Source organism: Pteronotus mesoamericanus, unplaced genomic scaffold, assembly GCF_021234165.1.
Source record: "Pteronotus mesoamericanus isolate MK-2021 breed Mesoamerican mustached bat unplaced genomic scaffold, CSHL_Meso_final contig_468, whole genome shotgun sequence".
Classification (NCBI taxonomy): domain Eukaryota; kingdom Metazoa; phylum Chordata; class Mammalia; order Chiroptera; family Mormoopidae; genus Pteronotus; species Pteronotus mesoamericanus.
The window spans coordinates 897,649-908,411 of record NW_026555176.1 but is presented as its reverse complement, the minus strand read 5'-3'; positions in this window follow the sequence as shown (position 1 = coordinate 908,411).

Sequence of the window (10,763 nt, the reverse complement as noted above, 5' to 3'; positions counted from 1 at the left end):
AGGAGAGAAAATTGGTCCATCTTGACTGGCATATTGTAGTGCAGGTCCGCTTGGAGGCAGGGGACAAAGCTAATTGTTTTCCAGGAGGTTGTCCAGAGTACTCTGTCTCTGTAACAGGGTTCGTCAGAAACAGGTGCTCTCAGAACCTGAGATGTGTCACAGTTCCAAAAGGAACGTGGTGGGAATGTAGGAAGAAGGCTGGGTGGATGGGTGCACAGGGTGTTTTGGGAAGGAGGAAAAAGTTTTCAGTCCCAAAGCATTTGTTCCTTTCTGCCTAGAACTTTGAGCTAAGTGGCATGAGAGGGGCCTTAGACTACTAGACCTTTATCATACCTCTCTAGTGGCTCATAAAAGTACTCAAATCCCTATAAGGATTTTTCCCTAAATGTCTGTTCCCATATTTCATGCAGAGGATGAAAAGAAAAAGCTATCAAATGCCTAAGATCAAGTAGGCTAGATATTCAGTCACTACATAGTGGCCCCAGCACACTGATTATCTGTGACTACAAACAGTCTTGAGCAGCTGGGTGTCCGTCCTAACTGGTACCAGGACCATGCTCTACTAGGTGTTAAGTATTTTGAGTTTCACCTCTGGATGCAGGGATGCATCCCTGACTCTTTGACATCCTTCCCATCCATAGGAGCTCTCCCAGGGACTTTGCCTTTGAACTATAAGTGACTTAGGCTTAAGAAAAATCAGTCCTCATTCACAGAAGAGGGTTAAGGGGCAGGAACAGAGCAAGATCAGCGAGGGACTTCTCAGCTCCTTCTCTCCTGCTACTTGGGTCTGTGCAGAGGTGTGCAGAGTCATTGCCTAGCTGCTCATCATGTCTATTGGGTCCTGAATTCAGCTGTCAACCCCACTGGATCTAAGGCTGCAGAAGATATTGCATAGGCAGGGGGAAAAGGTTGTCCTCACCTTCCTGCTGACAATGTACTGAGAATGACTCATTCCTCCCTCCCCCAAATCCCATTCTAAGCTATAACCCTGGTTTAGAGAGTTCTGTAGCTAATTAGTCTCTCTTCTAACCTGAAGCTTCCCTGGAGCTCCATGCAAACTTGGGGTTCCAGGAGCCCAGAGGTTGCCTTAGTCCCTCTTCAAGAGTAAATGATAAAGAGAGCAACATACTGAACCTCTTTAAAGACAGAATTTTCGGCTTGGAAGAGTTTAGCTCAGAAAGCATAGGGGAGCTCCAGGCCCACATAAAATCTGCACCCTTCTCAGGGTAATGGATGGATTTCAGAGCAAACAAGAAAACTCCCACTGGCTTGTCCAAGCTGTTGATTATGTTCGCTTCATCATTTGCTGCCTTCCAATCCCCCTTCCCTTACCACTTCCCATATACTTTTTAACCTCTTTTGGAAAGCAGCACGCAATTACGTTATTAATACCCTATCATTATCCTTCACAGCCTACCCCCTCTGCCACCACACGCCACAGTACCTCCAACACGCAGACTCCAAACCCCGGTCAGGGCAATTATTCTGTGACTTAAGAAAGAATATTTTCCCTATCATCTGACCCAGGCTACAAACCTCTCCTTTTTAGACATGTAGATTTCCCCTCAGGCCAATAACGCGGGCCTGAAATCCTCTCCTGACCCCCGTTCTGTCCTATACAGTTTGTAATTCTCCTGCCCTTGCTGGCTCTGGCCCCTGTCTTGTTCTACACCTCAGATCTTTCAAGTTCTCCTGTATGCAAGTCCTGAGGAGGAAGGAAGTACAAAAGTCCGTGAGCTGGAGTTCTCCTGCCTCCCAGGGCTGGACATCTTTGCCAAGGCCACAGCCACAGTGCAGCTATATCTACCATATGCAGTCACTGTCCTCCAAGACACAGGAATATCCCTTCTGCTCTCTGTCCCCTCTGTCCCTTTTCATGTAAACACACACTAGAGAGCTCCTACAGCTTTCTATCCCAATGCCTTCCCCCAAAGGCTCTGAGAAGGTGTTCCTTGCCACTTCTCACTCCCATGCTTGCGAAGCAGGTCTCTGATAATTCATCCCCGCTCCACCCAGCAAGGAACCAGCCGCTCGTTCTGCTACCTCCCAGGAAAACTCCAAGGGTAGGAATGTCTGGGACAAGGCCAGAGAACAGATAGAAATACTGTGGTCTCCATTTACACCTGAGTTGAAGAGTTCTTCTTCCCAGAATAGGAGGGAATTATTACACCCAAGACAGACCCCAAATCTAGTCCATCACGCAGATAGACAACACAAAACCATGTTTGTATACCTCATGAACTACTGAAATTCCAGCATTCAGACAGCTGTGTCCCCATGTGGTTTTCTTTTTCTGCAAATCACTAACTACAGCTGTCCTCAAGCTTGGGTCTAGAGAGTAGGAAAACTCAGAATCTGTTCAGTCATGTGCTTGTAAAATGTGACGCTTCTATTTTGTTAATATGTATGTGCTATGCACAAACCATATCATGTTCCAGCAAAAAGTAAAAGGTCTTTTTATACGTTCCTCTAAACTGTTTGACTCCACTCCTCCTATTAAAACTGACAATGAATTTCTGGGTTGTGGTTGATTTTCGTCATGATTCTTTTCCACCTCTTAGGTAAGTGGCAAGGGGAAAACAGAATAGATTCATGCTGTCAGTATTAAAGATTCATGGTGCTGTGGATTATTAAGGCAAGAAGAAGTCATGTGGGTCCCATAGCCCAATTGTTGTGTTTTATAAAGGTGGAATTTGGCCCAGAAGGGGGAAGGAAGCTACCGTAGACCACAGACCACAGACCGCAGTGAGGCAGCTGCCCTCTTCCTCTTCTGCCCTGGTCAAAGCCAGATGTCCACACTTCTGTGACCAAAACGTTTGCTCATTCAGTTATTCACCCATCAGGGACTATCCATTGAATACCCTGTTTCTGCTGCATTGGGCTGGGTGTTTGGGATACATGGGTGACCCAGCTAGACACAGTCCCCATCCTCTTACAAACATGCATTACAAAAAAGTCACCCAGGAGCACAATGCAGGGGCCTGCTAGGGCACAAGAGTCTAGCTCTGTGACACAGCCCCCAGACGATGCTGACACTGAAAAACTCTGCTTTTGCAGGATGACTGAAATTGTAAAACATTTGAGCTAAAAGAGACTCTATAACTTAAAAAAAAATTATAGGTTAAAAGTAGAAGAAGATTAGGGAGTTTCAGTTTCTTACCCAGGACCACGCAGCCAGAACCAGAACCCACGACTGCCATGTTTACCCTCTCAAGGGGCACAGCCCCTCCCCTCACCTCCCATCACCGGTCCTGTCATCTTCTCCCCACACTCTCGCACCTTCTTCCCAGGTCCCTTTCCTACATCCTCATGCAGTCTCAGGGGAAATTAAGATGCGCCTTCTGCTGAGCAATGTGGGTTCCGAATAAATCTGTGCGCTCTTAGAAGAGCTGCCTGTTCCTGTGGCCTCTGCATCTCATTCCTGTATTTATTCGCACAATATTTCTAGCATTCTCCTATGTGCTAGAAACCATGTTGGACATCTGGAATATCACTGTGACAGATTTGTATATGTGTTTATAACTTGGCAAAGAGGACAGACAAGAGACAAAAATTACAGCAAAACGTGATGAATGACCAGAAAGGGAAAGTTCAGGTGTACTCTGAGGGCACAGACCAGGGTCTCGACCTCATCTAGGTGGATAAGGGAATGCATCCCAGGGAAAGCTGATCTCCAAGGGGGGCCACAGGTGGGTGGGGCTGCAGGCAGGGGAGGGAGAGTGTTTTGGGGAAGGAAGGGCACAGGAGGTATTTGAAGGTGCAGGTGGGGGTTGACATGGAGAACATGGCACCATAGAAGAGTTGAATGAGGGACAAAGAGTGAGAGAGAGTTGGGCAAGATGGAGCTCAAGACAGTCTTGTTAGGAATTATATCATGGAGCACCTGGTAAGTATTTTAAAATTTTTTCATATCATATGATTAGTCACAAGTCAGTGATTTTTTTTTTTGAGACAAAGAGAAAAAGAGACAGAGAGGGGGAAAGAGTGAGATATTGATTTGTTGTTCCACTTATTTATGCATCATTGGTTGATTCCTTTATGGGCCCTGACCAGAGGTCAAACCTGCAACCTTAATGTATCTGGATGACACTCCAACCAACTGAGCTCTCCAGCCAGGGCACAAGTCAGTGATTTTTAAATAAAGCTACCCGTTGTACAACCATCATCATAAACTAGTTTTAGAGTGTTTTCATTCCTCTAACAAGATCCTTCGTGCACATTTACTCTTAGTCCCCATCTCGACTTCCACCCCAGCGCAAGAATTAATCATTCTGTTTCCAGAGTTTTGCTTTTTCTGGGTATTTCTAATCATACAATATGTGGCTGCTTTCATGGAAGGAGCTTTTATTTTCATCTTAAAATAATGAGAAGTCCTTGATGAGTTTAAGAAGTAATAGGACCAGACAGGGTTTTAGAAAAATCTGTCTGTGTGAAATGACTTGGAGGAGGTGAGCCTTGTACTGGGCGAACGAACAGTGTGGAGACCATGCCAGGCTAGAGGGGATGATGGCTGGATAGAGCAGTCACAAAAGGGTAGAAGGAGGCTGGTCACTTGGTCCAACAGTCCTGACCTCAGGGGGCTCTTTGTCGGCTGGAACTGATTCTTCTAAAACATAGGAACCAGCATTCACCATTTTCTGAGGGGCGTCTCTGGGGATTACATGTTCTTTGTATGGCCCACTCACATTCGTGGTTGGATCAACCAAGAAGTTGCTCTGCTGGCATCTGTCTGTCATCAAGGCCCTGGGCCCCGTGCAATGGTTCTGACACAGGCAAAGGGACACTGGAACCTCATTTCACAAGCACATGCTTGACTAAGATGGCCGCTACCCTCTGGTTTTAAGAAAAAGAACCAAAATGCCAAGAAAACAAGCTAATAAAATGTGTTGGACTTCTTTTGTTGTGAAAACAATATCCCAGGTATATTTTGAAGCCTGTTCACACTCAGTCCACACCACACCACATCTTGCACCCTCATACAACAGGATATGCTCCGAGTGACAATTCAAGGCCTATGAAAACCTCAGCTAAAAAACATGTTTATTGAGGAATAAATGCATATTTTTTTCAAAAGATTTTTAATACAAAATTTTCTACACTCCTAAAAAAGGAATTTCATGCTCAGTTTTTTTATTGTTTTTATTTTTAAATCATGTTTATTCTATTACGGCTGTCTTAATTTTCCCCCCTTTGCCCTCCCCACCTTTCCCACCCCTCCTCCCTCTCCCACAGTCAATCCCCACTCTGTTGTCCATGTCCATGGGTCATTTATACATGTTCTTTGTCTAGTCCCTTCCCCTTCTTTCCACCATTGTCCTCCTTCCCCATCCTCTCTGGTCACATTCAGTCTGCTCCATGTTTCCATGCCTGTGGTTTATTTTGTTCATTAGTTTATTTTGTTGAATAGATTCCACTTATAGGTGAGATCATATGGTATTTGTCTTTCACTGACTGGCTTATTTCACTTAGCATAATATTCTACAGTTCCATCCATGTTGTCGCAAAAGGTAGGAGATCCTTTTTTCTCTCTTTTTTTTTAAATGCAGATTTTATTTCTTTATTTATTAAAATGTCAAGATTCATTATAAAATATTAAAAAATTTAAATCTATTATAAAGTCTCATAAATTAAAACAAGACACTAGCATAGAAATCATCAAGTAGATCAATGAAATAAAATGTAATGCTCAGTTTTTTAAAATGAGACAATTAAAACATTCCATTTCTGAGCACTCCTCCAGGAGTAGCCTGAAAAAAGAGAAGAGAGGCTGTTAGCAGTGGTCATTTGGGAAGCTGAAGAGTCACTCAGCTCGCCAGTTGCAGTGTTTATTGTAAATATCAATGGTTTATCATTGCTCCTTTTTATTAGGAATGCAAGAGTTCTCCATCTGGTTTTGTTGGGACACTCTCCACCCAACAGGCAAGGCCACTCGTGGCTCCCAGGGACCACAGGGGATACCTCTCCCACACTCTTAAAGGAGTGCACAGAGTGCTTATTTCAGTTGCCCCAGGCTGCCTTCACCAGAGACCACTGGTGGCTTAAGCAACATTTACTTCCTAACAGCGCTGGAAGTCCAAGACCAAGTTCAGCAGAGTCCGTTTCTGGGGAGGCTTCTCTTCCTGACTTGTAGTCGGCCACTTTCTCATTGTGTCCTCACTTGGCCTTTCCTGTGTGTGTGTGTGTGGAGAGAGAGAGCTCTCTGGTGTCTCTCCCACTCATTATAAGGACACCAGCCTTTAGGATTAAATTCCTGCCTTTGTGACCTCATTTAATCTTAATTACCTCCTTAAGCCCCTATCTCCAAATATAACATATAAATTTTGGGAGGACACAAACATTCAGTCCTCAGAGTGTCCCACTGCCATCTGAGGAAGGCTGACCTCAGACCTTATGTATTCTAACAACATCCTGGGAGGGAAAACCATCAGTCAGCCATTTACCAGACTCTCCAGGGTCTGCTGCAATCACAAATAGCTCTAATTTGGGGGCTTTATTCATTTGAAAGGGAGAAATAGGTAATTACTTCTAAGGTAATGATTCTCAGTGAGGGATGATTTTGACATGTAGGGCATACTTTGTACTATTTGAAGACAGTTTTGGTTGTCACAGCTCGGAGTTGGGGATGTATACTACTGGCATCTAATGAGTAGCAGCCAAGGATGCTGCTAAACATCCTACAATGCATAGGACAACCTCCTACCACAAAGAATAATTCTGTCCCAAACAGCAAGAGTGCCAAGGTGAGAAACATTGCTCCAAGGTAACGCACTCCTCTTGTTTGTCCTGAAATTCTTAAATTAACCCAACTAAAGGCCCAGTTAGGAAGTAAAGGGCTGGAAAAACGCTTTTAAAAAAAAGCTGAAAGAGAAGCTTCAGATGCCATTATCTTATCACCCTTACCCAAGAAATCCCTGTGGGAACGTGATCAGGGGGTAGATTATCAAGAATTGCCCAGAGCAGAGAGTGGGCAGATAAGCACTGAGGAACTATAGACCGGGATGTCAGATAAGAGTTTCTGGATCAACAGGGGGCAGGTGACTAGGATCGAAAGGATATAATGTAAAGAAACTCAACAGGCACATACTCTTCTTTCTCACCTTTGTCTTTCAGCTTCTCACACCTGGATCAAGGTTCTACCTCTAGCCTCCGCTTCAGCAACCACTACAGCCAAGCAGGACTTCTCTTAAGAACTTTAGCCATAAATTGTTTTTACCCATAAAAATCTTAATTTCTTCTTTCCTTTTTCAAAGAATACTGTTTATTTTCATTTTTTAAAGATTATAAAACTAAAATATGTCTCATGGTAGAAAACTTTTAAAAACCTAGGAAATATTAAAAATCATCTCATCACTCATAACCTCACCACCCAAAGACCATTGACGTTAAGATTTTGTTCTATTGCCCTTTAGTCTTTCATACATAAAACAAACTATGTAGTACAAGCACAGCTTATGAGATACTACTGCAAAGCAATTTTATTTTTGACTCTTTGTCCCTTTAAATTGGGTCCATGGGGATAGCGTCCTTGGAGGAAAACTCAGGCATCCCGAGACTTTTTCTGGGCACTTTTAGCTAATACAAATGGATGTGGTCATTTAAAGTTGCAAAACATGGCCACAATTCAGAAATTATAATATCAGATAACACAAAATAACCTGCACTTTGGTCTTCATTCAAAGGTAAGACTTCTCCCTGGGGCCTGCTATGGACGGGGAGGTGCAGCACAGTCAGTTTCTTCTCTTTTCCTCCATCACCCCGCTAGAAGCTCACTGCTGCTTCTGACCCTCTGAGGTACAGAAAGGAAGCCAGGAAGGACAGTAAGGTGGGCAGCAAATTTCTCCCCTGAGTGGCCCTATTTTAAGTTGGCTTTGTGCTCTCTGGGCCTGGTAAATGCTTAAACCTGACTCTCTCTTGCTCTCACTCATGCTCTCTCAACCTCTGTTTCTCTCATTAGGGGCTGCTTTAGATTTTTTCAGAGACTTTCCATCTCTGGAGAACTCTTGCTATAACATTCAGGACCCCGTGGTCATCTTTGCTGGGGTGGGGGATGGGGTGCCTGCTCCTCTCCTAGCCTTTTTGAAAGCCAGCAGTCCACCTGCAGCTTCTTTCTGCCATGCCTCACGACCTCTCTCAGTAGCTGTATTGGACAGGGCCCGAGTCACCCTCTCTAATATGTGTCCCACACCATGTCCCTGGGAAACATGCAGACGATTGTACAAACTCCAAGAGTAAAGATTGACCCCAGAGCAGCAGCAACCTGTCCTTCACTCTTACCACCAAAGCAGCAAAGAACCCTGCTCTCTCCTCCTTTGGAGGTTTTCCAGGCAGGAGTTACACAGCTGTCCATTACATCCAAACCTTCTGTGGGATTTCACCCCATCTCTCTCTCAGCTTGTTAAGGCACTCTATGTCCTCTTTAAAAGTCTTCTAAAGTGCCTTCCCCCTTATAACCCACTTCTCAAAATTCTCTTATTTTCTGACCCTCAATATGGATGAATTCTGCCACTTACGGCTTAACATATTTGTGTTCTCTGTTCTTCTCCATCTAGCTCTGTTCCATTCTTCTCCAGGGTTGGCTGTAGGTATCCTCTGGTTTCCAAGAGTGCTGGAAAAGTAACACATCTCAAAATTTGTATGGATTTCTCTTCATTGTTAACTGGGAAAACAACAAGTAAATGAACAGTAAATAACCCATAATTCTTGATTAAAAACATTTTAAATCCATAGACAACAACTTGGAGAGTAGAGGGGGAAAAAGGTAGCAAAATTTGGAGGAGAATAATAGAAAATAGCATTAATTATGTTTTTAGTTATCTTTACACATCTAATTGTATGTTTGCCTAATAGAATATTACATTTTTTTGGTTTGTTAATAAAATTATGTTTGGAGAACTAAAGATGTAAATATTTCATTGAAGAGAACAAAAAATATTCAGCAGATAAAGCTATTTATCCATTTTCCAAATTTTTGAAAAACTTCAAAATTTAAAACTTCCAAAAAATTGTTCTTTTTCTTTCTCCCAATTTTCCTCTCACAATTCACATTGTTGTTTACTTTCTTTGACTAAGCACAATTTAATTATACCCTGGTTCCTTTGTCACTCAGGGTTTCTTACACAAGACCTCTTATCTCCCACACCAGCTATCTCCCAGAAAGAAGTCCAGGCAATCCATTATCCGGCCCTTTGCTACTGCCCCCTTGTGGTTACTTCCTTAATAATAATGATTTTATCACTGGATTTCATCCCCAGATGTTCAAGAAAGACCTACATACTTAATGCTGGCTGTGAGTTGGGATTGTATGCTGATTCTACAAATGAAGAGACCACAGTCCTTGCTTAGAAAGAGCTCACAGTCCTGGGTGGAGGACAGTCTCCTGCCCAGCTGATGCTGCTTTAAATCAAAAATTGTTTAAGTTAGAAGTTGACCAGGAGAAAGTGAATCACTGGAGAGGATGGGATGGAAAGGCTCATGGAGGAAGGGCCACTAGATGATTCTGCCAGGATGAAAGGCACATGGAGAAGAGGAAGGGATATTCTAGGCTGAGAAGAGCCTGAGAGCAGGCCCTGTCAAGATATGAAAGCATAAATGAAGTTCAGTGAGGTGTGGGTGTTAAGAATACAGACTTACTTGGGTGGCATACAGCTGGGAAGCCAAGTCTTGGATGTCCATTTCAGAGCAGCATGGTCTTAGGTGAGCTACTCAAGCCTCAGTTTTCTCTTCCACAAAAAATAGGGATATTAATAGTACCTATCTTATAGAATCCCTGTGAAGAATTAATAGAATATACATAAATCTGGCTTACATAATTGATTGTTCAATACAGCTTAGTTGCCAAAGGCAAGTAGTTTCAGGTGTTTTAGAGTGTGGATGGCACGGCTGGGTGTGGAGGGGAATGTAAATTGAAGCCAGATCTTGAATGTCAAGCTAAGGCACTCAGGGTTGTCTTGTAGATGGTGGTGAACCACTACAGGCTTTTTCAGGGGGAAGCAGTGTAATGAGATCCTTTTTTAAGAGGAGAATTCTGTGAAGAGGATAAAAGATTAGAAGCAAGTTAGCTACTGATTCATTTATTTAAAACCCACTAGCTTTAAATAACCATGCTAGTGCCTGTGAAGATCAGTAAACTGGAGAGGTAGTGGGTTCCTGTATACTGGGAGCTTTCATTCCAATGGAGACTAGACAGTCCATTAAGTCACTGCACAACAATACAACATCATTACACATCATGGGATGGCCGGCAAGGAAACAGACACAAGGATAAATTAGAGACTAACCTTGGGTCAAGTGAATCCCTTAAGCCCTCTATTCCTCAGTTTCTTCATCACTTAAATTCTGCTTATAACCCTGCCCTGCCTATCACACAGAATTAGCGCATAGACTCAAATGAAATGACATGCTGGGAAGAGTTGTGTGAAGTGTAATCACTATAGAAATAAGAACAAAGTCCTTCCCTTGCTGAGAACAGCTTCCTGGGAACATCTTTGAGGCCCTTGCCCTGGGGTCCCCTGGAAGTTGACTCATCTAGTCCTTCCTTAGCCATTCCACATAGCAAGCTAGACATAGTTCCTCTTTCCCTTGTCCCTGCTCCCACTTCTTGGAATCATATGGAAAGACAAAAGGAGGAAGAGGAAAGGAAATGAAGGAAGGAAGGGAGGAAATATTTATGTAAGAGCCAGGCACCTTCAGAACTGTTATGCCTGTGGTTTCCTTGGGAGCTTTTTGGCAATTTGGGAGGGGTTGGGTTTTTTGTTTATTTGGTT